At 38.3% G+C, this 17,713-nt stretch overlaps 1 long non-coding RNA gene across 13 annotated transcripts in view; it reads left to right on the forward strand.

Moving 5' to 3' along the window:
* Positions 1–15,991, forward strand: part of LOC148399322 (uncharacterized) — a 59,377-nt gene extending 43,386 nt beyond the window's left edge. For 2 of the 13 annotated variants that reach the window (XR_015858186.1, XR_015858191.1), the window contains one exon: positions 12,556–15,060. This is a non-coding gene — a long non-coding RNA (uncharacterized LOC148399322). Of the gene's footprint in view, positions 1–6,703; positions 8,311–9,745; positions 11,332–12,262; positions 12,448–12,555; positions 15,061–15,080; positions 15,525–15,971 lie in introns of those variants that run through there. The other 11 variants (XR_015858184.1, XR_015858195.1, XR_015858183.1 and 8 more) reach the window with 8 other exon arrangements.
* The last annotated feature ends 1,722 nt before the right edge of the window (positions 15,992–17,713 follow it).

Raw genomic sequence — 17,713 nt, forward strand, 5'->3', positions numbered from 1 at the left:
CGCATTTTGTCATTCATTGGTCCAACTGCACCGGGCCACCTTTATGCTTTGATGAATTACCCTGCATAGTTTGAGAAAGTCCTTTGAGAGCTCATATTTTGTGCGTGTGCTCTGAATTAGTCTGACATTTCATACTTGAATGACTTCATGACATTTAGTTTAAGGAAATATCAAGTGTCCTGGACTAACCACAAACACACATGAACATGGAATACATTGCAGCTATGTGTCGGCAAACTTTTATAAACGCTATGACTATTCTTGTCAAGGATATGTTTATATATTTATTTTGTTCTGTGAAAGTTATCTGTTTTTCAGTTATTCAATTAGGCTTCAAGTCTGTTTTAATATGAGTGGAATATTTCCCTGAAGCATTACTTTTTTGATTGCTTTTCTGAGGATGTTTATTTTCTGTCCACAACATAGAATGTAATATGTTTAAGTGATGAACAGATTTCTTGATTGCCTTGAGATTGAAGATGTAATTGTCTTTTAGAAATGAGTTTCTTCCCTTATCATTCAGTATTGATGAATCCAGCCCTGCAACTGATGAGAGCATATTTTCAAACTTAAATGACTGACTGCTGTGCAGAATGCTCTGCACTAACATGTCTATGCAGGTTTTCCATTTAAAGGAATGTATAACTTGAATCAGGATGACTCTTGCAATGCTAGCTAAGTAACAGAATATTTCTGAATGTCTAAAATAGTAAGTCACTGTCCTGACTGCCATTTAGCCTCAAGCAAGTTCCAAGAGCTGCTCCTTTAATAGACAATGATGTATTAACAAAGACACCTGCAAAGTCTAAATGTCTCTTTCTGAATGTCAATGAAGCTTCTCTCCTGCGGTAAACAAAGGCCTGGTATCTGTACCCATTTTAGATAGCATATAGAGAGGCATTAGAATGCAGTTTTACTGCCGCCTGCAAGGTATGTGTTGTGGAAAATATATGTAAACTTTCCCCTTCGCTGGATAAGATGGCTGAAGTTGACAAGTGATCTATTATGGTTGCAAAATGTGAATCTGTGGCTGTGATGTTGGGTACTGAGTTGTTGCAACATGGTTACAGGGTGTGACTCTATTTAAAAAAAGAAATTGAAAAAATGTTTGTTCACTTGCTTTCCACTGGCTTTACAATTTGCATTTGATTGTTTTTGTCGGAGATTTGATCAATACATGCTTAAAGTTAGACAGAGCAACAAAACGATGATTAAAAAAAAAATAAACATGCTTGAATCATCTTTCCTCTCATTAGTAGTTTATTGACACATATGCTCAACGCCCTAACAGTGTGGTTATGACAAAGCTTTCAGGTTGGCTATTTCAGGAGTCTTTGTGTGATACAAACCTTTTGAAAACTCAACCTTTAGGCTTGTCCTTCTATTGTGTTTCATTTGAAAGAGACCATGACAGGTCCAAATCCATCAGCTCACCTGCAAGACTTCCAAGACTTTATTAATACTCAGTCTCTCTTTCATAACTGAACTGCACAGAGAAAAGAGAAAGTTGGCTTTATCAGGGAGTTAGTTGCTCAACGCTGAAAGCAGTGATGGCCTTTGGTCGCAGGTCTGCTGTTTCCCCCGATGACTGAAGATGGCAATTAAGAGATACTGTATAGTAACAAGTACTGTGAGAGAGAGGTCATAGCAGTAGTGTGGGTTTGTCATGTGTACTGGAGCCATAAGGCAATAGAGAGTCAGAGACTAAAGAGGATAAGTGCGGTTGATGCATTGAGCAGATCTGAGTTCCCCCTCCCCGCTCTTCCTCTCCTTTACCCGAGAAGCCTTTGTGGTGACTGCATAGGCGAGACACAACAGGCAGAGGTGGCAATTAAAACATGTCAAGGAAGTTCCCTCTCACCTCCCGCTGTCACTTAAAATTGATTTTCTTTTTAGACCTTGCCTCTCTGTCACCATGTATCACAACAAATCTTGTCATGAAAAGGTTCTTAATGTCGAGTGTTGATTTTCCCAGTACAGCATCATGGCTTATAGACGGATAGCATGTGGTTTTAAGTGGTGAAATCTAAATATCTAATTAGCTAATGCAGCAATTAATTTAATGGGTAGTTGAAAAACAAACCACTGCTCTGGTTTCTTATGTTTACTGCAGTATTCACAATGTAGATGGTAAGTAAACACCTACCAGCTTAGTGCAATATTGAATATAATGTATGTTCTTGTCTGTGTCACATTTTCTATAAAGTTAATGAAAATGTCTTCAAGCCTTTTGATATAACAATTAGTCTAAAGAGCTGGAGGGCTGGCCCAAGTTAGAAATTCTTAAAGTAATCCTAGCAAATAAATTATTCATGAAAAAAAGTTATGTCCCACTGGGTGAATTCATCCTTTTGAATGCAAATTTACTGAACAACTAGGATAATAGAAAAGTTTAGGTGTTTCGGCGGAGGATATAAAGACGTGGGAGAAATCAAAGCGTCCTTTTGTGTTGCTTTTGAATTGCTTTATTTGCTTAACAACAGAAAAGAAAGTCAACGACAACTTGTGAAAAATCAAAATATGATCCTCTCTAATTGTGGGGATGCATCAAATGCAAGTGAACTATCAACAATAACTAAATGTTATTAATACTAAATATTCATAACACACATACATATATCGTCTGCTGCAATATATACAAGAGCAAAAGTTCATCGATGGTGTGTGTGTGTGTGTTGGGCTGGGCAGCCCATCCAATGTCTTGATAAATCCCTGAGGGGGCAAAGTTACAGTACATGAGCTGTCCCTGCAACTGTGTTTTACAATGCGTTTCTTAATGGAGATGCCACCTAAACTCAATCTGGGACGAAATTTTGTCATGATTTAGCATTACTTGCTTCAATGTAAAGCCAGCCAGGTGATGAAGTAAGGGAGTCTTCTTCATGACATTAACAGGCTATTATGTCGTCAACTGTCCTGCAGTTTGATGGGCAGTGTCTTTGTGGGTGTGAATTCTTATGGCATGCTAATTACCCGGAATGACAAGATAATTTTGTGCTGCTGAATGGACCCATATTCGACTTTTTAATTGATTTAGCAATACAGACATCATCGCTCAGCTGTATCGGCTTCGCGAGAAGCCATTCAAACTTGGATTTAATTATTTCCCTTGCCCTTGATTTCAAACGTGGTACTCTACAGGTAATTATAGTCTATGAAATGTGCCACTATTGGTAGCGTGTCCACGTCCTTTCTAATTAAGTATACGTAATGTAAAACATGTTTGACATCTTTTTCTTTTAAATATTCTTCTAATTTGAAAGAGGTCATTGTGTTAATTTGACTTGTGTTTTATCAGAAATGGAAAGACTAGTTTTCATTTAGATTGTAAAGTAGGAAAAAACGACTTAAATGTAGCTTAAAAAGGTGATTTTCTGTGGCGTATGAAATTGAATGAAGGACCACTTGTCGAATTCAAGAAATAATTAAATTACTGTGTCAAGGATAAATTGTCAAGCACACTGAACCCTCTAAATTTGTTGAGTTTGTTCGTTTTATCAGTCAAGTATCCAGCCCACAGCAAAGTGATGACCACCAATTAAAATTATCTCAGATGTGGAACCTCTTGTCTAGAGCCTCCACAAGAGTTTGTGTTGATTTCTTGTTAGCTTGTTTTCATCCCACCATGTACAGTATATTCCCAAGGCCACCCTAAAGTATCTGTCTACTTCTATGTCCTTAATCTTCTTCAATCCAACACCAGTACCTTTGTTTTGCTGGTAACTGAGCTGTTCACGTGGCATCAGGGATAATGGCCTGTCAGCCCATTAACAGTTGGCCCAGCAACCTTTCTGTCACATCTTGCGTCAGCCTGTATTTCCATAACCTTGTCATTTTTATTGCAAGCATAAATTGTTGTAAGGTCAGCCAAGGTTTGGCAGTGTGTATAGAAACAGGGCATGAGGTTAATTAAAGACTAAGCCGAATGAACCCTTTGCAGCCTGAGCAGAACCCCTACCGACAGCGTAAAAACGCACTCGTCGTCAAACGGGGATAAATTGCATGTGAAACGCTTTGGTGCACATCAGTGACCTGTATTGAACAGTTAAATGCAGTGCGGCATGTACTAGATCCATGAGCAATGTACGCTTCTGCTTTCAGTTTTGTCTGCCACTAAGAGTTATGCTTGCCTCCTTGTAATGGTTTCTCCAGGCTTGAAATTAGCCCAATTTACGCCACTCTGCAATCTCGGTGCTGCAAACCAACTAGTTTCAGCACTGCCCGCTACCGAGAAGCCATACGGCAGAGCAAGCCAAGGACATAAGGGAATATAAAAGTTGTCAGCTTACATGACCAAGTAGTGTTGTGTGAAATGACTTTAGCCCGACATTGTTAACGCTGAGCGGGCTGCCTCCGCCATGCTCGATAAAAGCAAATAAAAGGCCAGATAAAGTGCTGATGGAATGCACTGTGTGTGTGGGTGCAGGGGTATAAAGTTTGCCATCAAATCTTTGGCCTCTATTATAGGCAGTGTTTAGCAACAGAGACACACCCTCGGCTCCATTCATTCACCCTCAAACGCTTTTGGTGTGTCACTCTGATTCCCTCATTCCATCTCCCCAAATGCCCTTTCTCATTGGTTCTAAACATGACTTAAAATACAGTTTTGAACATCTGTGTATCTTACTCCTATTGTTTATTCATGTGACATTTTTTCATTCTATTATTCATGCTGCTTACTTACCCTTCAACACATTCACGCCTTGATCAGATTGGTTCAGTTAAAACAAACTCTGGTGAGAGTTTTTTTGACAGTGTGGTTTGTCTCAAAAGTGTCATTTGCATAGTAGCTGAGTTTGTGTTATTATCCTAATGTTAATAATAATAACATGATACACTGTGATTATGCAACAAAACACATCTGCAATACATTGCAGTATCTACATATGTGCAGAAAGGAAAAACTAGCAGAAACGAGTGGTCATTGGATACTCAGGTTTATTACAGGGCAACTTGAACATCGTCAAAGCAGTGAGGAAAATTGTTGGATATTTTTAATGGGTAATTTTGATAGTGAAGCAAAAGATCGGTAAATGTGTCAGATTGTTTACATCTGTGAAATCTTATGATGATCAGTGTCTACACACCGAGTGCACACAATGAAGATGCATAGGCAGTGAATGCGGAGAAAATCAATTGACGGATTCTATTGGCTATTTGCACCCTAGTTAGGAAACAAATGGACATCCTCATACATCGCAGCCAAAAGCTGTACAGGAACTTTAAATGCTGAAAAAAAAGCTATACGAGGAAAAAAGTGATGGATTGTCATCTTTATGTTTTATCCCAGACCGCTTGATGGACACTTGCCTAGATTTTATAAGGTATAAAGATTAAAATGACTGTGTTTACCTCCCGAAAGGCAATGCATCACTGGCAAGACGACAAGATGAGTGCTATCATCGTTGGGTGCCCTTGGGGGCCCTTATTGATAAGACACTTGTTTGGAGAGCACATGTAGAAGCTCTGCAATACCTGCAGGCATACTTTTCATATGAAGTCGCAGTTTATGTTCTCATTTTCAAATCTCATTCTATATCTAGAGATGCATAATGACCGTGTGGTATGGAACCTTGTCTGAAACACAAACTCATCCTTTGCCGACCGCTGTGCAAGAAGCTGAACACCTTTCTCGCCGCTCCATTTACTCAAAGAGTTGACTCATAACAGAAGGGCAAAGAAAATAAAGTTTCACCCCTGTTCATATCCTTGGCTCCAAGTGAAAGTTTAGATGATAGATTATAGGCCTTGCTCCATTTATTTTGCAGGCTCTTCTTTTATTTCTTTTGTTTGTGTGTGAGGGCATTTGCGTGTGAGTGTATCTGTGTGTGCGTGTGTGTGTGTGTTTGTTATCCAGTCGTGTATTCAGGTATATATTCTAGTGAAATACTATGTTATGAACATGGGCACAAAATTGGTGCGGAGATGTGCGTTGAGCATATTAAAAGCCCAATAGTGTGTCACTTCTCAATTGTGTACCAAGGTATTTTTTTTTGTGGAGGAAGCAGAAAGGTAGAAGGGCCTTGAGAACTCTTTGAGTGAATGTAGTAAACAAATTTAAACTCTACTACTATTAGAGCATTATCAATGCTAAGTACTTCAATGAACACTGGATTGAAATCTCTTGAGGTTCACTGGCATCTTGCATGCTGGAAGGTGGTCCAGGCTTCAAATGTATATTTTTCTGCAAAATTCTTAATTATATGAACCCAGCAATGTTTGATTGTTGTGATATAAAACATGATTGTTCTTTTAAAACAATTGTGTGTGCAAGTTTTTAAAGGAAGGAGAGATGAGTTGTGGGTGGGGTGATACTTCATTATGCTTAGACAAGAATTTGGGATGAGAACATAATAGCACAATAAATCCAATGTATTGCTTTGGATGTTTGACGCCTCACTAAATTAAGATTAATCCAAGAACTTCAAGTGAAGCAAGACGTGGATCCTAATCAAAATAGGTTCCTCACAACATTCCCCAGGTATACATCACCTTTGTCATCATTGACCACCACACAATGAAGAATAAAGTGGCAACATATTCAAGGAGAGTCCGGTTTTACAAGACATGTTTGCAGTATCGTTGCATGTTTAGTTTGCTGTTGGAATTTAATTACTCTCTCTACCTTCATTCGGGTTTCCTAATGTTGTTTTTCCTTTTCTGCCTGTCACATGCTTTGAGTACTTTCTCTGTCTCACTGCAGCCGTCTCGCCCTCGGTCCCTTGGCACGCCGTCAGACACCTCCGAAGATAGTTGTACTCATGCTGCTCAGTGATTGCTTTGCCCTGACATCAGTGCAACTGTCACTGATTATGAAAAATTAGCTCTCCCTCTGCATGGCCCACTCCAGTGAGCTTGCTCATCTGCCTTCAGTGGAGCTTCAATCTGCTGTATTTGCTTTGTTTTGAAAATGGGACTTTAGCCTATGCTTTGAATACTAATATTGAGGATATTACAGTGCTGTCCAATCCTGAGCAAGGGTGCACCTACCAGCCTGTGCTGTTTTGTTTGACTTAGGACAAAAAATAATTGTTGAGGGCAATGCTTATAGTAAATGGAGGACATAGCGATAGTGTGGACATGCTGGAATAATAATGCTTTTGTCCGATATATTCACCTGTGACTTGCAATTTATACTGCTGTGCATTGGGAAGACAGTATCTCATATTCGCTGTTTACCTGCTGATAAGTAAAAGAAACAAAACACTTTTTTCAGTGTTGGCTTGACTTAGAGTTGGGCTTTGACTTTTTTTTTGTGTCTGAGCTCCTCTTTTTGATGTTCATATTTTTATTTTATATTTATTTAGTTTATGAAAATAAATATATATTATTTCTTCTCTATGGGTGAGCAGGGGATGTTGCTAGACACTCAAGGGACTGTGTTTTTTATTTTTAAATTCTCCTGCCAAAAAAAAAATGCATCAATTAGTGGGGAGGAGTTGGGTCTCAGTGCAGCAAAATCATTTCCCCATTTTGAGCTGTTATTAAACTATGACTCACTGTTCAATTTTCTGACTGACTCGAAACAGTGTGGAAACATTATCAACTAACTGTGAGTTCTGTTGGCTTGACTGGAAAGACAACCTTTCATCACATCATTTAGTACCACATAACCCTCAGTACTGATTGTGTATTGTTGACAGAAAATGGAATACTGCACAAAATCTATCTAATAATACTGTGATTAGAATACCTCAAGTGTGGCTAAATGTAAATTCCTGTGTTAATGATTATTATTTGAATCCGGTCAGTCATTGTTGACACCGTGGGTGAGAGTGACTCACTGTGCAAAGCAAAAAACATTCCAATTGTTTACCCTGTGATATTCTAAATGAAACAATAAAACAGTATGCATTGCTTGGAATCAGTCAGAGTGCTGGAGCTGTGACGCAGTTAATTCCCATGTCACAGTAATAAATTCAACTCACACGGTGCAGCGATGCATTTGTCTGGTATTGTTTTGATTTTTTTGACCTGCCTCTGTGAGTCTGTTTCTTTTTCCCCAGGTGACATGTGGGGTCAAATTAAAACAGATCCAATGAACACAAGGCCCCTTTTTATCTGCAAAATCAATATGCCCTTCAAACCATTTTCTTGAGATAATTAGTACATTCTAAAATTCTTAACTTACGTTGCATATAATGGTAAAAAACTGCGATCACCAAAATGAAAATTATAAATTTAAATACTGTTGCACATGAAAGTTATTGTTTTTCCAGTTTTTACATAAGAAGTCAAACATCAAAAGCCATATCATTGGCGTTTTTCATATTTACTAAACCACTTACCAAAATCACAATTAAATAAGTACCGTTCACACCTCCAAGGGTATTGTTGCCAAAAACAGACATTCAATCACCTGCAGAGTCCAAGGACTGTCAATGACAAACAATGCCACAAGGTGATTCATACATGAGTTTTGCAAGTGTTTGAAAAGCCATGTCAGCTTAAACAGATGGTCGAGGGATTCTGGTACATTAATGAAAGGTCCCCACTTCACACCAGTTATCTGTCTTGCTGACAGTTCATGTCCCTGTTGAGGACTTATCAAAGTTTCCCCATCATTTTTTTCCTAGTTTCCTGACACATCCATTGCCGAGAGCACTCATTTTAACATCTTCAAGGCCAGTCAAACGAGCAGGAGGTGATTATGATGACCCCTCAAGGGACATAGGCGTACATTGTGTTGCTACATTACTCTGGGAAAATACAAACCAACACCCTCACACAAACAGACTAGAACATTTTAATCGAATTTCTTTAATAAACAGCTTTTATAGATCAGTTTCATTATAGTTTTTACCGCCCAATTCGTTGTGCTTTTAAAATAATTTAATGGCGAACCCTCAGTAACTAACTACAAATTTGTAAAAAAAAAAAAAAATGTATCTAATTCAATGTACCCCCAAAAGAAATCATGTAAAAATACTCAATATGGGTCAAACATTCTCCATGGGACATAGGGGGGGAAATTTATATATATATATATATATATATATATATATATATATATATATATATATATATATATATATATATATATATATATGGTGACTTTCTTTGGCCACTAATGTTGCTGTCAACATCTTGCCGTTGAAACTAGCTGCACATTTGTCTGCAGTTGCAGTTTGAATATTTCACAGTATCGGAGTGCACTTATCTCATGGTCAACTGAATCTAATTTATTTATACAGTACATGCTATCTGAAGCACACTGAAATGTACAGTAAGTGCCACTGAGAGTCAGCTGTGATTTATTGATTTCAGCTACTCCTCTGTTCAGGTACATTTCCATTAAGTAAAGCTGTTTGCTTTGGTTTTCCCCAACACAGTTATGACCAGTAAACCCTGATTGTCTAGCCGTGTAACCTCCAGTACATTGATTTCACAAAAATAAAAGAACAGGTCAGACTCCAGCATTTTGTGTTGGTACATTATTATAAATTTTATATACATCTATATATCCTTAAGAACGAGATTAATGCTTGTGACCTAGGAAGAAAAGTTCTCTTAAAGGAGCTGCTCACTGGTGCAGAATGTCCTTCTCACACCAAACAATCACGGACTTTGATACAAGGGATCCTAACCCTGCTCTCTGCTCATTACACCTCTCTCCACGAACATGCCCCTCTGACACACGCTATACCTTGGTCACCAGGGAGGACAGGGCAGAACACAGCAAAACATGGTGTGTTTGATAAATGGAGGCAGCTTCTCAGCTTTACATGGGGTGACTTGTTTACAGGATGGCCATCACGGACAGAACCCCAAGAGAACATCTGTGAGATCATGTTGACAAGCTAAGTCAAAGCCATGACAGGCTGTGGCGAAGAACATCCCTCAACCACCACTTTCACAGTGGGCAAGTACAGATGTGTGAAGCTATCTCTATCTCCATACAGTTGTCAGTAATAATGGAATGAAAACGGGCTGTGAAACACTTGTTTTTTATTCCATGTTGCCTTCAGTGTCTAGCAAATTGTTTAGCCATATCAGCTCTAAGTTGGACAGAGGCACAGCTTGAAATGTTTTCAAGGGAGAAGCAATAAACGAGACAACCTCAGCTGACCCCAACCACATTTTCACGGATCAGAAAGTGACACTAATTCCCTTACTGTTTTGATAAGTACAAATAGTTTTAGAACATTGTAAACTATGAGTTGTTGATTTTGCTCCGAGTAAGCAGGAATCAGGAATCAAAAAAGAAAAAAGAAATATACTATAACAAATACTACTATAATACTAATGCCAATTATTGATAGCTCAGATTGTGAGATGGGGAAAAAAACTGTAGATGAACAGCAGAGTGACATACTTTTTGAAACCGGACTGCTTCAGTACCAAAACGTACATTGGTTTAAAACAATGTTATTAGAACAAGTGCTAGCTTGAAGAATTTTTTTAACCACAGTCTAATAACAGATACTGATCAAGCACATCTTCCTCCAAATCTTAAGCAAAAATGCAACATCTGTATTCTCAATGTAGTCTTCTGTCATGCCGGCATGCCTCTTCATTCATTGTTGCATGTTTATCTCAGATTATCCTGCCAGATTTCATCCTCCAGAATAAACATTAACCTGCACCTCTGTTGTTTTATGAATTAATCATGAAGCAGTACAGATTAATAAGATACTGAAACATGTTTGTGGCTTTTCCCCCTACATGACAGGAAAAATAACATTGTTTTTCAGGCGAGTAATATACAGATGTAAAACCAGGATTCCATGTCGTCACGGCACAGGTGCTTCCTGGTAGTAGTAGCGATAGTAAACCAATGCAAAATTCCCAAAACAGTCAAAACTTGCAAATACTGAGTGAAGTGTGAGTTGACGATGCACAAAGGAACAATTTTCAAACACCCATTGACATTGATTTACGGTTTTCTTCTTACATCATGACGATTCAATAGCACTGAACGAAATCATATCCATGTTATGTCTGAAAAGCAGGAAGTGCAGCGATTGAAACTGAGATGACAAGCCAATCACATTTATTTTTCCTATCTCTGGTTTTTGCTTCATGTTTTTACAAATAAGCTTTGATGAGTGGCTTTTCAAGGAGCATGAATGTGTTTGCTGATTCATAGAAGTGTGGAAAATATTTCAATTTGCGCTTGTGTGGTACTGATTGATGTATTATTCGTCATATTGGTTTAGGGTGCATTCAATGTGATTTTTATGCAAATATGTTTTGGTTGGTCATCGTGGTACATTTTGTATATCACCAGCACAATGTGGTCACAGCTTTGCAAAACAAATGGATAAACACCAAAGAAAGAAAGACAACAAAATAAAATGCTTTTTACCCTACACTATGGACTGTATGTAATGCTAAAAGGGGGCAGCGGGGGGAGGGGGCAGCCGTTTGTGTTAACATTTAGCTTTATGAGACTATGGGCCATTAAGTACAGAATTACTCTGAAATGTCTGCAGGGGGTTCTTTGTTAGCAGTCTACAAGTTACATTTCTGAAACAATTGGTTTTAGACGGTCAGGGATTATTGCCGTACAGTTAAAGAAGAGCAATATTCATTTTTATCAATATTGGACATCAATAGACTACAGATAGGTCAAATCTGTAAATGCCTTTGACATTATTCTTTACATTTTTTCCATCTTGGTGTTCTCAAGGGATTGGATGATCTCACATTAGAAAAAGTTTTTTTTTTTTGCTCATTCTGTCTTAATTTGACCAATTTTCACTCAGTCAAAGCATATTTAGAGTGGACTGAGATCTGAAATCAGGTTTTATAGGCACAGTTTAGCGTTGGAGCATACTTCCCAGATGTCCATATTTAACTGGTCAGGAAAAGACTCAGATTGAGAAAAAGTTGCCATTTTCCCCTTCGTATGCAGTGTAATCAAAATGATATAATAAGAATAATTGTACATACAACTGAATCACACGACAAATCTCATTTTGGAAGCGTAGCACATTTTTTTGCTTTCAAATTCGGATTTGGACCTTCTTGTGTGTAGCTTGCCATTGAATCTTGATATTGTATCTTGTTTGCTTTTTGTTCTTTGTAAATGCAATTGTTTTTTAGTGCTCTTCACCTCTCTGCTTCTCTGCATGTGGCTCTTCATTGCTTTTTAATGTTTATCGTGCGCATATAATTGAGCATGTGGACACTGTTATGACACAAAACCATTTTCTTTTGACAGAATTGGCTAACCACTTCCTCTGTATTGCGCTGTGATCCTCCAATAATGGATGTGTTTATCACTGCTGATATTTCACAATCACTTTCTTATTTACAGCTCTGATTGGATCAATCTCCCGCCCCATTTGGATGCCTCTGCTAACTGCCCATCCAGATATCAGTCACACTCAACGCTTGCTATCTCTGTCTTGACTCAAAGCTTTACTTACTGCTCTCTGGCATGACTCCATTCTGTCAGCTCATTCTGTCATTATGTTATTCCACTAAAAAGTTGACTGAAAATAAATTCATAAGAATACGGATATCTTGCAGGCACTTGAACATGTTCTAGTTATTCCTGACCCACAATCCTTTTTTGAACTTTTGCACCATCTTTTATCTACCTCTCAGCTAAGATGTGCTGTATCTTTGAGCGAACGGGTGAGTGAGCGAGAGAGGCGGAGAGCTCACGAAGACACCGTTCTCGTCTTTCCAATGGGTGACTGAGCCTGTGATGGAGGACATGGACTAGTGCTGCAGAGTCATCACTCACAAACTTGATAAATGAATATGTGGGGCGCTGTGATGAGGGAATTGAACAGAGAGAGAGGAAATATCTAAGCTTTAGCTCCTCTTCTTTGGGCTCACGGGTCTACCTCCCTATTTTTAATGAATCATGGCATTGATGTGTGAAGGAAACAGAAAATGTGCCATTTAGGGAGAGAAACTATCAACCTGTTCTGTCTTGTCCATTGTCTGGGATTTGAGCAAGAAAATCAATTTGTCATGACACTTTGCCGATAGAAGTAATCCCCCCCTTCTCTCCCCTCAGCTTTTATCTGATATGCGCACCAAATACAAGCCCTGCGCATCCATTTTGGGACACACTCCCACATGCTTCAAGCTCATCTTTCAGAACTAATCAGCATACTGCACGCTGAACATGGTGGCTATGGAGAGTCAAGCCTGTTTGTCCAAGAGAAAGTAGAAAATATGGCAACGAGTTGGATTGTAATAGTCCAGGGCAACATGTCTCATGGAAATGTGTCTCATAATGTGTCTCCACACAGTACTTGGGAGGAGGAGGAGGGAATTTATTATCAGGCAAGAGATCCAGTCATGAAGGCCGACCTGACAAAGTTTTCCCTCGGTCCAATCAATCACGTATCCTCCGCAAAGAGGCACCACCGCAAGGGGCTCTCGGAGGCTTTGCCAGCAGATTAGTCACAGCCAAGTCGCATTTCTCTGCCTGCACCGGCATGAAGATGGAGTGGTGAAGTAAGGGGGGAGGGTAGCGCAATAGGCAATAGGTAAGTAAAAGTAAATGATGGAAAGGAAAGAGGTAGAGGAAAAAGAAGGGGATGTTTAGTCATTAATGATAATCAAGACAAAAAAAGGTTACCCAAACAAAAAGGCTGAAATTGAAACCGGTTAACGACAAATCTTAATTGATGAGTGACCAGTAGCGGTTATTTAGAGAAAAGGCACGTTCTACACAACTTTTAAAGCTGTGTTTCATCGAATCATTATCAGTATTTACAAGCTAGTGTTCCCTCAAAATAATACTCTCTTGGTTCATCATTTAGACTTGCTTTTAGCTTTGGTCTGACAACCTTAACTACAGTTCCAGTGCAAAAAAAAAGTTAAATCATTCCATTCATTCGTTAATTGCATGTGAACTATGAGAATAATTGATACCTAATTTTATTTTATTTCACACTAATGCATTTAAAACCGCAATGACCTATTTGAATTTATGCTCTGATAAAAAATTCAAAGCGTCAATAAATAAATAAACAAAATGAATAAATAGAAACTGTATATAAAAACTGTAAATAAAAACTTTTTTTCCATTCCCTTTAATTTGTCCAGCTTCACAGAATTCAGAATAATGTGTTCAAGTTTGGACGTTAAACTTTAGATGATCATGCCGTTAAGTGTTGACTTGATAAGTGCACGTTGGACCATCACCTTAAAAAGTGCATTAGCAGGATTAAATAACAAATGTGGTTTTTTTTTTTATAATTGATGAAAGAGCTGTGTTGTCCTTTGGGACCACAATTAAAGAAATGCGATGCACAATAAAAGGTCTCTTGTCTTAAAAGTAAATGGTTCTAATAGACCATTAATTTCCAACTAAAACCACTAATGCAACAACCATAACATCTACATTTATAGAAGGCAAATGAAACCCATAATTCTTAAAGATGTGCACTTTTCTAAACAAGGATCTCCAATAATTGTTTAATCAAGCATCAAAACGTTGTTCTCCTGTCCCTATGTGCGCCCTTCATGGTTTCTGGGAGAGCCAGCTGGCCTCTAGACAACTTCTCTGGTCATGATGTGGCCATGGTGACGAGATTCCTGTGGAAAGCTCTGGGAAGTGGACTGTGCCGCTGGCAGCTGGGAGTGAGGAGCTTGACAAGCATGTCATGGTCCACTCCAGCACCATCTGGCCTTATAATTTCAACAGGAAGTTAGTTTTTAAACCTGATTTCATTTTTTTTGTGAATCGTCAATGTAAACAAACAAAATTGTACAGTTTATATAATGTGTCAGCTATATTTCTGCGTTTAATCTTGTTCACCCTCATTAATATCCACCAAATGGTTCCAATAGTTGGGGTGAGTCTTGGATTGTGAATCGATGGACCAGGTGGTCATTGTTGTCCACCTGCTACCTTCTTCTTCTGGTCCGTTAATCTCTCTTTCCAGTCGTCATAGGAAACAACATTCACTGCCTGAGCATTTGTAGCTGCAGTCACGCACTTGAATGATCTTGATTAACCAAAAGCATCATTTTGTATGTGATTTTGAGAGTAACCTTGCAGTGCCCAATAAATTCTAATGGCGGAATATTAAATCAGATCAGGCCATTTTCTGGCATGCCTCTGGTTTCATTTTATTTTCTAAAACCATTGATTTCTTTCTTTTCAGGCATACGATACAGAAAAACTCTTAACTGCAAGAAGCACACAAGCATATTATTTCAATTATTCATTGGATGTGTATTCTTCTGTTCTATGCCAATTATTCCTCACTGTGTTGTTTGAATCACAAACATTACAGTACACAGTGAACCACAGCATACACCTGCAGGGAAGGAGAGCAACAGAGATGTATGATCAGGCAGAGGTTACGGCTACCCCTTGCATGTGAAACTGATACAATAATTAATTATACGAAGATATGAAAATAGTGAGTGGTATAATTATACAAAGATATGAAAATAGTGAGTGGCATAATGATCGACGGATTAGCACATCCACCACAGTGCAAAGGTCATTGGTTCAATTCCAGGCTCCAGCCTTCCTGTGTTTTTTCCAGGTACTCCTGTTTTCTCCCATGTTCTAAAAACATGCAAATTGAAGACTCTAATAATAATAATAATAATAATAATAATAATAATAATACTTTTTTTCCATTTTAGTTACTGGTTTGTGCTTTACATTGATTTTTCAACAAAGTCAATGATTTCATCATTAAAATGAATGAAGGAGCTGAATTTGCGTATTTTCTGTTCAAAAACATTGCCGAGATGGGAAGAGAGAAATTGCACTTTCAGCGCCTCCAGCGAATACGCACACATTAATTGTCGACGTAGGCAGTTGGCGGAAGCCCTATCACACAGTCTTTAAATCCCCAATATACGGGTTTTATCCCTCATGTACTGCATTGCTGATGTTTAATTGTGTCTCTAATAGATGGTGTTTTTATTCTATCACATTTTCTTAACATTGTAAAATTGATTGATGCAATAATTAAACACTATTAAAACAAATGTTTTTCAATTAAAGTCAAATTGTTTTGTATTATATCCAATTCCAGAGAAAACAAGAACCTCAAGGCAACCTCATCTTGCAGTGATCCTACTTCAAGTAAAGATTACACTTATGTAACTATTATCTTACTGTTATTACTTGCACACAATGAAACACTGTTGAAAACAGACACATATTTTTAACAACATACCTAAACCAATCAATCTGTGTTCTCTGATTTGCTTTCTGCACATTGTGCTAGACTGGAATTGACCAGCTTGATAAAAGTTGGGGACTCACAGCCAAATGATTTGCTGCCACAAGAAACTGTCCCCTGTACCAGGTTTTGAAGCTTCACATACAGTATATTGTACTTTATTACTTTTATTTAACCACAAAAATGTAGTTTTATTGTCAAGGAAGAAACTGGTTGCCGTAAAGAGGGGAAGCGGAAGAAAATATATATTGGGGCTTTTTTTAAGAGCGATTTTCACTCTGTGCTCAGCATTTGTTGTACATCACTTTCCAACAGAGACTGCATTTTTCATTATCCCATTCAAATATACACATGGTATAGATCTTGTAGAATTGTAACGTGACAGTTACATAATGTCGAGTCGGCAACTTTTCAAATCAACCTAGTTCGTAATCTCTCAAATTGTAGTGCGCTCCCCCTGAAATCCCTTTGCAAATATTTTGGAAAAAATCCAAACTGCATGCTCGTACGGAGATTGCGTTTGCACAATTGAAATTGGCAACCCCAGAAGTGTTTCCCGATAATTTTGAGCAACTATCAAAATCAGAACAGCTCTGCAAACACATCAATGAGTTAACGAGCAAGTTTTATGTATTGGACTTTGTCCACCCAGCTATTAGATAAGGTGTATTGTTAATCAAGTTTAAGGGTTGATGAATTGTCTTTAATCATGCCTTGGAAAGCAGATCAGTCTCTTCATTATCCTGAGGTGGAGAATGCTGACCCAGCCCAAAGTGCTACAAGTCTATTATCTTACCATTATTAATCTTTCCTTGCTCACATACTGTAAGCTTGATGCACTTATTTCCACCATATTGCTTGTGCAAATGTGCACAGTCATACATTTACGAGAATGCGCGTGGCAGGAATGACCCCTGGCACATCTTTTTCCTACATGACAAGACTACGCTCAGTTTTGAAAACAAGCAACTCCACATCCTCTCCTCAGGGGAGCCATTCTTTGTTAAAGCCTATTAACCTCTACAATGAGCAGGGTGCAGGTTCACAGTCTCGGCCACTTAAGTTTGATCGTGACCTTACTTTGGGCTTACATCTGTCTAATGTGCCATGGCTTGGCTCCTCTCAAGTACAGATTCTTATCTACCAAATCAGACCTGAGTGGGAGCAAACAGGACAGGAAGGGCAAGACCAAGTCATTTAGTGACTTTTCCAACTTTCCAGGACATAAATCGTCTGCTTTGTTAGTTGTATCAGCACATGACGACAACGCTTTGGAGCCCTGGCTTAATTGTCACACTTGCATTATCATTCCCAAAAATATCTGACCATCCATCTATTCATTTTCTACTCTTTATCCCATTCAGCTTATATTTCCAAATTGAATAAATGAATTCACATTAAAAAAGAAAGACAGAAATCATCTGTATAAACAGACTTTGCTCAATATTTTCGAAGAAAATACATTTTTTTCTAAATAGAATGCCAAATCTGTCCTTCAATTATTTTTCTTTGCAGTCCCTTAAGCGTAATCTTTTTAGAGGGTGCATGTTTTGGCACATCCATTCTTAGAGCCCTTCAGAGATGTTCTATGG

Source organism: Syngnathus floridae, chromosome 4 (assembly GCF_059516105.1).
Source record: "Syngnathus floridae isolate MCC-2025c chromosome 4, RoL_Sflo_1.0, whole genome shotgun sequence".
NCBI lineage: Eukaryota > Metazoa > Chordata > Actinopteri > Syngnathiformes > Syngnathidae > Syngnathus > Syngnathus floridae.